The sequence below is a fragment of the Branchiostoma floridae genome, chromosome 9 (assembly GCF_000003815.2).
Source record: "Branchiostoma floridae strain S238N-H82 chromosome 9, Bfl_VNyyK, whole genome shotgun sequence".
Lineage (NCBI taxonomy): Eukaryota > Metazoa > Chordata > Leptocardii > Amphioxiformes > Branchiostomatidae > Branchiostoma > Branchiostoma floridae.
The window spans coordinates 7,838,021-7,847,871 of record NC_049987.1 but is presented as its reverse complement, the minus strand read 5'-3'; the positions used below and the strand labels follow the sequence as shown (position 1 = coordinate 7,847,871).

General features: G+C 44.1%; 1 protein-coding gene and 1 long non-coding RNA gene across 3 annotated transcripts in view; one reads left to right on the top strand and one right to left on the bottom strand.

Moving 5' to 3' along the window:
* LOC118423125 (probable ubiquitin-conjugating enzyme E2 31) overlaps positions 1 to 9,851 on the top strand; it is a 69,708-nt gene that overhangs the window by 55,846 nt on the left and 4,011 nt on the right. The gene's annotated exons all lie outside the window — the stretch shown is intronic.
* On the bottom strand, positions 2,134 to 4,125 carry LOC118423132. Of its 2 annotated transcripts, XR_004831990.1 has the most exons (3): positions 3,803 to 4,125; positions 3,382 to 3,496; positions 2,134 to 2,157 (listed from the first exon to the last, which is right to left on the bottom strand). It is a non-coding gene; the product is annotated as an uncharacterized LOC118423132 (long non-coding RNA). The 2 variants fall into 2 exon arrangements; XR_004831991.1 differs by lacking the exon at positions 2,134 to 2,157 and having other exon boundaries at positions 3,380 to 3,496; positions 3,803 to 4,123.

The following is a 9,851-nucleotide window of genomic DNA, read 5'->3' as shown; positions in this document are numbered from 1 at the left end:
CACCATTACGTAGCTTCTCCCCACGCCTGGTTGAAAGTAACGCACATTTTGTTTGAAATTTCGGAAGTCCGATCGTAAGGGGTCGCTTTTTTGCGGTTACCGAAGGGTTCGCTTAGCGGTTAGCGGTTATCCCCCAGGTGAGCCTTCATTCGTATGTAGAAAAGTTACAAAGTAATTTTGGGTACTCAAATCACTTTTTACCTTTTGCCCACGGGTTTTACTTTGATATTCAAGTGTTGAAAGTAACGCACATTTTGTTTGAAATTTCGGAAGTCCGATCGTAAGGGGTCGCTTTTTTGCGGTTACCGAAGGGTTCGCTTAGCGGTTAGCGGTTATCCCCCAGGTGAGCCTTCATACGTATGTAGAAAAGTTACAAAGTAATTTTGGGTACTCAAATCCCTTTTTACCTTTTGCCCACGGGTTTTACTTTGATATTCAAGTGTTGAAAGTAACGCACATTTTGTTTGAAATTTCGGAAGTCCGATCGTAAGGGGTCGCTTTTTTGCGGTTACCGAAGGGTTCGCTTAGCGGTTAGCGGTTATCCCCCAGGTGAGCCTTCATTCGTATGTAGAAAAGTTACAAAGTAATTTTGGGTACTCAAATCACCTTTGACCTTTTGCCCACGGGTTTTACTTTGATATTCAAGTGTTGAAAGTAACGCACATTTTGTTTGAAATTTCGGAAGTCCGATCGTAAGGGGTCGCTTTTTTGCGGTTACCGAAGGGTTCGCTTAGCGGTTAGCGGTTATCCCCCAGGTGAGCCTTCATTCGTATGTAGAAAAGTTACAAAGTAATTTTGGGTACTCAAATCACTTTTTACCTTTTGCCCACGGGTTTTACTTTGATATTCAAGTGTTGAAAGTAACGCACATTTTGTTTGAAATTTCGGAAGTCCGATCGTAAGGGGTCGCTTTTTTGCGGTTACCGAAGGGTTCGCTTAGCGGTTAGCGGTTATCCCCCAGGTGAGCCTTCATTCGTATGTAGAAAAGTTACAAAGTAATTTTGGGTACTCAAATCACTTTTTACCTTTTGCCCACGGGTTTTACTTTGATATTCAAGTGTTGAAAGTAACGCACATTTTGTTTGAAATTTCGGAAGTCCGATCGTAAGGGGTCGCTTTTTTGCGGTTACCGAAGGGTTCGCTTAGCGGTTAGCGGTTATCCCCCAGGTGAGCCTTCATTCGTATTTTCGGGTTTTACTATGATTTGCGTCTTATACTCACGGATTACTTCGCAATTCGAACCGGAACCTTAAGGCCTCATACCGGACTTTTGTTGCCTCATTTACAATAGTGCTTAAATATTCAACTTTAATGGGCGAAAATCCAATAAAGAAACAGCTCTACTGGAGATGTTTTAATTTCTATTGAAAAAGCACTTATCCAGTACTCAATAAAAAAAATTCCCCAAAATCTGACCGGTGGATCGATTTTTATAACATCTATAACTGCACATAAATACTATCCAGAAAGTGGGGCTTTCCTTCAGTGACCCGCTGACCACATTACTCAGGACAAACAAACGTACACGTCCGAGAATCGCCCGAATGCCGAAACTTTTCCACCCGATGCTGTCAGAAATACACAACCTTTCATCTCAAATCCTTCGATATGACATGGGAGCGATAGAAGGCAATTTATCGTCTACATAAACACACGATTTTGGGGCCCCATTCATATTTCGGAGGGCGGAGTAATACTTGAACGAGGCCTTCAGTGCGGATTACAGACATCCGGTCAGATTTGACCCGAAGCCTTGACCTGGCGTTTTTCTACGCGCCTGGAGCGAGCTTTGTGCGTATTCAAAGTGCGTTTCAAAGGTAGATATATTTATTACCTTTGCCAGAATGGCAAGGTTATGTTTTAGGCTTGTAGGTCTGTCTGTCTGTCTGTCTTTCTGTCTTTCTGTCTGTGAACAGCATCACTCGAAAAGCGCCTTTGATTGATCCTGATGATATTTGGTAGGTGGATATAGGGGTCGTAATCCCCATACTACTTCTCTTGCCCTCGCATGTTCTAAGTTTATGACCTTTGTGACCCTTTGTCCTGCTCAGACTTTTTTTTGTCAATTTAACCCTCCTAAGCTGGTTGTTTAATCTGATCAGTAAAACGTGACCTATTCTGTGCTGCTGCTGCAGACTTCCAGATCAATGCGGTTTCCTGTGGTAAGAAATGCCACAAACCTGTATTTACTGGACCCACCTACAGGAATCATATATGTGCATCCCGTATATATACGGGTTCATCAGGACAGCCTTGTAGATACCAGATCTATACATATATTACTGTATGTACATAGTACATATCATATTGTACATAGTATATATTGAAATATGTTCGTGTTTTGTTTTAGGGAAATATAGTCTTAACCAGCCACGACAACTCATTAGTGATGAGAGTCCTTGTTTCTTACTTTATGACCAATGGCCATAATCTGCATGCTCAAATGATTTGCTTTTAGCCATCTCTCTTAAAGCCAATGCGACTTAGGTCTAGACAATGCAGCGCAAGAAAGACCAAGATTCCCCATTATATAGCGCAAGAGATAAACACCCAAGTACGTCAATGGGGACATCCTATCTCAAGAGGGCTTTATAACGTCATTTACGCCCGAAATCACCCAGCTATTTGATGTAATCTATAGATACCTAACTGTCAAAAGGAATTGCAGTCATAGAAGGATTTGAAAGGGTTTACAGCTGTATATTGACATACATCTTCCAGGTCCACAACTTAAACGCAGTTACAACTAAAAAATGGGAGATCAAATTCCAACCTAATTGCAGCTAGTGCGTCAATATGGAAGTAACAATCTTTCTTTCTATGACACATAATGTTTGTAAAGGATGTAATGTATCAATGCTATTGGAAAATTCGGGAACAATGTGGCGAGTCATGATGCCACTTCGCTAGAAGACTAAGTGTGTGGCATCCATGCGGTGAAGAGGGCTATATTCTGTGATTCCGATGGCAAAAATTAGCATGAGGCACTAGGCACATTAGCGTGAGGCACAAGACTGGAATTCCATAGGATGGGGCTTGATAAAACAGACTAGGATATCACATTGGATAAAATATGGTTGAATAACACGTAGCATAACAAGTTATAGCTCAACACATGATTTATGTTTGATGGAAGCAGGTTTATTGTAACTGCGCACATTGATGCGATGAGAAAATCGTTAGGCTCGACTGTTATGCAGCTGTGGAGTAGAATGGACTGGGGATGATCCTGGTTTTTGATGCAGAAAAACGTTAGGGGCTCAAGTCGCGCTTTTATGACACGTCACATCAATTATCTAAAACATAACTTTGTCTTTCCTTCACACAGTAACTCGCAAAAAAAACCCGTCAGATAACCGTAAGATAATCATACTGACTTACTTGATACTTGATAAGGTCTCTTCATCGTTGTGTCAAGTGGTCTGCATCAAGGCAACGTCTCTTGTGGACCATCCTGCGCCATTCCATGCAATTCTGGGCCGTCACTTCTACGTCTCTAAGATAATCATACGAACCCAGATTGTAATAGAATGTTACAACTTCCGCTGTCTATACGTGTTGCTCATCTTCTAAGGTTGTGCCCCTTTGTTAATAATGTCTATGGTTCTATTTTATTAATGAGGTTCAAACGTTGATTCAAAGAATAAAGCTTCTGCAACTGTTAACATATGGATTGTAGTTTTACATGAATAGATTGATACTCTAAAGAGGGCGTCTTTTCAACTAAAAATAAACTTGGATTATAGCAGTTAGTAGGGATATCATCAGGTTAATTTGACTCTTCAGACAATAACGATGTTACCTGGTTTGGATATGTCTTCTCGTCATTGCAGAGTGGACCGTGAAACAGCATCAAGATTGCTTCGCCAAGGGAGTGCATCCTATGGCAAAGACAAGAAAAGCGCCGCCCAACGGTTAAAATTATCATTGCAGGAAAACCCGCATCCGTCATGGTCAAAACTAACTTGGATGGTATCACATCAAACAGGCCATACAAGATCGATGCACAAAGTCTGGAAGACTGGTATCATTCACCAAGTTGACTACTACATGTACATCGAACTAGTTTCCCTTCTACAACTACGGTCATGGCTACATGTTTAAAATTAATGATGTCGTCATCCATAAAACTTACCTGCCGTGGCCTTGCTGACATTGTATTTCCATGTCCCGTGAACAGCAGTACAGAAGAGGTTGGTGCCCATCATAAGCTGTGGTGTTAGAAACTACTGCACGAGTCTCCCAACAAGACGATGTGTCAGCTCTGGCCCGTGGGTCTACCTGGACAAGCTCAGCCAGTTGTGACCAGAACTGCATGCAAAGAGACAGAATAATCTTTGTGTACTATTCACAGCGTCACACCTGTCCCCGCGCGCCACAGACAGGTGGTCAGTTAACTCAATTTTGAAGGGTAACCAATCAGAGGAGTTATGCAAATGTACACGTATGCTAATGAGTGCAGGGGTATAAAAGGGAAAGATATTATCACAAAAAAGGCGCACAGTTTGACTTTGGGGAGGAAGAAAAAAGGTGGTTGGCAGAAACAGGCGAATATTAAAGTCGGGTCAATTAGGGACAGTAGGAAGGGTATGAGGGTGTTGAGATATAAAGAAGAAGGTATCTTTACCCTAAACACCCAACCATCCTCTCTAATTTCTTATGGCTTGGGAAAAGTACTCGCCTCGCTCTCTGCTCAGGGATGGACACTTTCCACACTCCTTATCCCTCCATCACCTGTCTGGGACGCGGGGTATGGGTGTGGTGGTATGAATTTTCCACTATATCAATCTAACCATGGCATAATTATAGTTGACCAGCGTTTGATGTCCAATTAAACTTAAGGTTAGCAAGGAGGTTGAAAACCTTCTTGAGGTTAGTTATTTACCCTGTTACAAAGAAAACCTTCCTGTGGATGCGGGTTTACCTGCAATGATGATTTCAGCCGTTTAACGGCGCTTTTCTTCTTAAGATACACCAGCCTAAAGGATACACAAAACTTTCTTGTTCTTAGATCCTCATTCTTGCGACAAAAAGGCTTGTCCAAACAAGAAATACATCTACAAAATTCGTCTTTGAATACAAAAGAAAAGAAAGACATATAAAAGAAATATTCTAATGAATAAAGACGCACTTACTCCCTGCAAATCAGAGTTGCTTGGAGTGTATTGACTCTCTCAAGAAAGATGCTAAAAATGCCCGCAAACATCCGGCCAGCACAGTATCACACTGTGTACGACTTGAAGGACATGTTGCAATACCAACCAGTGTAGATAGGTGGCGCTGTGAGACCGCCTGTAAAGTCATGTCCAAACTTTGTAATGTTTACATATTTATTCCAGCCATGTAACTTTCCTCTTACGCTACTTGTTTGTTCTAATTGTGTTTCATCTACAAATGAAAAGAAGTTACGAATGTGTGCCTCGTATGGTCAGGAAGGTGGAAATCGGGTTCTTGGTCCCTTAGCATAAGGAGCTTTATCAAGATTGATAAAAAGCTTCTTGCTTAGCAAGACAACTTTCCCAGCCAGAGAAGGCCAATTGCTTATTATGCTCTTTTGTTCTTCAATCAATCACAAACAATACTAAACCAACAGACTGTATACATCAGAACTGCACTGCTTCCCAATGTTGTGCTTTGTGGCTTGGGTGGTAAGGGTTTACGATTATGACTTACAATTGTATTTTGGCCCAGGTTCTAATTGTCTACAAGAGTATAAAGGGGTTGCATTTCATTTGCTAATCGACGTGCAGTCTGATAACAGTTATTAGACTGCACGTCGATCATTAAACAGAAGGTCACTAGTCACAAACATGCAACTAAAATATATGATGCACAAAGTAAAGGTGTTTGTCTTTTGAATCCAGCTTAACTTAGAAATGTACCAGAAATATTTTACATGACATTGTGTTGTTCTGGCTAGAGTCTGTTGTGTTTACTAGTATTGTCAAATAATATACTCCACGATCCAATAAAGCCATTCTAGCTTAGTGCAAATCACTTTCAAAGTAACATTTTCGTACTTCTAGCTCTGTATAGTCAATCAATTCAAATTGTTACAAATGGTATCTGTATTAATATTGTATCACACAATCGATTGACATAAATCAGCTAAAATAGATTACTCTGTGTAAAAGTATTAGTGAAAGGGCGTTTTACTATCCACAGCCAAATGTCAGTATTAGCGACGGAATGCCCGTGGATTTCACCCCTACATATTGATGAAATTCACAGCCAACCAAATGTCAATATTAGCGGCAGAATGTCCGTGGATTTCATCACTACATACAGATGAAGTCCACAGCCAAATGTCAGTATTAGCGACAGAATTCGAATGCCCGTGGATTTCATCACTACATACTGATGAAGTCCACAGCCAAATGTCAGTATTAGCGGCAGAATGCCCGTGAATTTCATCAGTACATACTGATGAAGTCCACAGCCAAATGTCAGTATTAGCGACGGAATGCCCGTGGATTTCATCACTACATACTGATGAAGTCTACAGCCAAATGTCAGTATTAGCGACGGAATGCCCGTGGATTTCATCACTACATACTGATGAAGTCTACAGCCGAATGTCAGTATTAGCGACGGAATGCCCGTGGATTTCATCACTACATACTGATGAAGTCCACAGCTAAATGTCAGTATAAGCGACGGAATGCCCGTGGATTTCATCACTACATACTGATGAAGTCCACAGCCAAATGTCAGTATTAGCGGCGGAATGCCCGTGGATTTCATCGCTACATACTGATGAAGTCCACAGCCAAATGTCAGTATTAGCGACGGAATGCCCGTGGATTTCATCACTACATACTGATGAAGTCCACAGCCAAATGTCAGTATTAGCGGCGGAATGCCCGTGGATTTCATCACTACATATCGATGAAATTCACAGCTGTGGAGTTCATCATCCTTCTACCGATGAAATCCACAGCTTCATCAACATAGTGATGAACTACACAGCTGTGGAGTTCATCAATCTACGGTCCTTGGATATACCTCTGCCATGCCGTGACCGGCGGTGTTTAGAAGAAGGGGCTACGCGCCTAAACAGAGCCCGTATAGTCAAGAATATCTCGAGAAGGAAGTATCCGAAAATTTTGCGGTTTGCACCTTTCGATTCCTTGCTATGCAACCTTTCCAACCATACCACGTTTGCCGGGCCGGAACTTACAGTCTAAGCTACAGTCGCGCCATTAAGTCACCCCCTACCCGGTGCCATGCCGTGACCGGCGGTGTTTAGAAGAAGGGGCTACGCGCCTAAACAGAGCCCGTATAGTCAAGAATATCTCGAGAAGGAAGTATCCGAAAATTTTGCGGTTTGCACCTTTCGATTCCTTGCTATGCAACCTTTCCAACCATACCAAGTTTGCCGGGCCAGAACTTAAAGTCTAAGCTACAGTCGCGCCATTAAGTCACCCCCTACCCGGTGCCATGCCGTGACCGGTGGTGTTTAGAAGAAGGGGCTACACGCCTAAACAGAGCCCGTATAGTCAAGAATGTCTCGAGAAGGAAGTATCCGAAAATTTTGCGGTTTGCACCTTTCGATTCCTTGCTATGCAACCTTTCCAACCATACCAAGTTTGCCGCGCCGGAACTTAAAGTCTACGCTACAGTCGCGCCATTAAGTCACCCCCTACCCGGTGCCATGCCGTGACCGGCGGTGTTTAGAAGAAGGGGCTACGCGCCTAAACAGAGCCCGTATAGTCAAGAATATCTCGAGAAGGAAGTATCCGAAAATTTTGCGGTTTGCACCTTTCGATTCCTTGCTATGCAACCTTTCCAACCATACCAAGTTTGCCGGGCCGGAACTTAAAGTCTAAGCTACAGTCGCGCCATTAAGTCACCCCCTACCCGGTGCCATGCCGTGACCGGCGGTGTTTAGAAGAAGGGGCTACGCGCCTAAACAGAGCCCGTATAGTCAAGAATATCTCGAGAAGGAAGTATCCGAAAATTTTGCGGTTTGCACCTTTCGATTCCTTGCTATGCAACCTTTCCAACCATACCAAGTTTGCCGGGCCGGAACTTAAAGTCTAAGCTACAGTCGCGCCATTAAGTCACCCCCTACCCGGTGCCATGCCGTGACCGGCGGTGTTTAGAAGAAGGGGCTACGCGCCTAAACAGAGCCCGTATAGTCAAGAATATCTCGAGAAGGAAGTATCCGAAAATTTTGCGGTTTGCACCTTTCGATTCCTTGCTATGCAACCTTTCCAACCATACCAAGTTTGCCGGGCCGGAGCTTAAAGTCTAAGCTACAGTCGCGCCATTAAGTCACCCCCTACCCGGTGCCATGCCGTGACCGGCGGTGGCGGTGTTTAGAAGAAGGGGCTACGCGCCTAAACAGAGCCCGTATAGTCAAGAATATCTCGAGAAGGAAGTATCCGGAAATTTTGCGGTTTGCACCTTTCGATTCCTTGCTATGCAACCTTTCCAACCATACCACGTTTGCCGGGCCGGAACTTAAAGTCTAAGCTACAGTCGCGCCATTAAGTCACCCCCTACCCGGTGCCATGCCGTGACCGGCGGTGTTTAGAAGAAGGGGCTACGCGCCTAAACAGAGCCCGTATAGTCAAGAATATCTCGAGAAGGAAGTATCCGAAAATTTTGCGGTTTGCACCTTTCGATTCCTTGCTATGCAACCTTTCCAACCATACCAAGTTTGCCGGGCCGGAACTTAAAGTCTAAGCTACAGTCGCGCCATTAAGTCACCCCCTACCCGGTGCCATGCCGTGACCGGCGGTGTTTAGAAGAAGGGGCTACTCGCCTAAACAGAGCTCGTATAGTCAAGAATATCTCGAGAAGGAAGTATTCGAAAATTTTGCGGTTTGCACCTTTCGATTCCTTGCTATGCAACCTTTCCAACCATACCAAGTTTGCCGGGCCGGAACTTAAAGTCTAAGCTACAGTCGCGCCATTAAGTCACCCCCTACCCGGTGCCATGCCGTGACCGGCGGTGTTTAGAAGAAGGGGCTACGCGCCTAAACAGAGCCCGTATAGTCAAGAATATCTCGAGAAGGAAGTATCCGAAAATTTTGCGGTTTGCACCTTTCGATTCCTTGCTATGCAACCTTTCCAACCATACCAAGTTTGCCGGGCCGGAACTTAAAGTCTAAGCTACAGTCGCGCCATTAAGTCACCCCCTACCCGGTGCCATGCCGTGACCGGCGGTGTTTAGAAGAAGGGGCTACGCGCCTAAACAGAGCCCGTATAGTCAATATCTCGGAGAAGGAAGTATTCCGGAAATTTTGCGGTTTGCACCTTTCGATTCCTTGCTATGCAACCTTTCCAACCATACCAAGTTTGCCGGGCCGGAACTTAAAGTCTAAGCTACAGTCGCGCCATTAAGTCACCCCCTTCCCGGTGCCATGCCGTGACCGGCGGTGTTTAGAAGAAGGGGCTACGCGCCTAAACAGAGCCCGTATAGTCAAGAATATCTCGAGAAGGAAGTATCCGGAAATTTTGCGGTTTGCACCTTTCGATTCCTTGCTATGCAACCTTTCCAACCATACCACGTTTGCCGGGCCGGAACTTGAAGTCTAAGCTACAGTCGCGCCATTAAGTCACCCCCTACCCGGTGCCATGCCGTGACCGGCGGTGTTTAGAAGAAGGGGCTACGCGCCTAAACAGAGCCCGTATAGTCAAGAATATCTCGTGAAGGAAGTATCCGAAAATTTTGCGGTTTGCACCTTTCGATTCCTTGCTATGCAACCTTTCCAACCATACCACGTTTGCCGGGCCGGAACTTAAAGTCTAAGCTACAGTCGCGCCATTAAGGTCTCATTGATGTATTACTCCGCGAGTGGGTACTCTAAAAGAGATCCGAGCCAAAAATGAACGGCTGCACG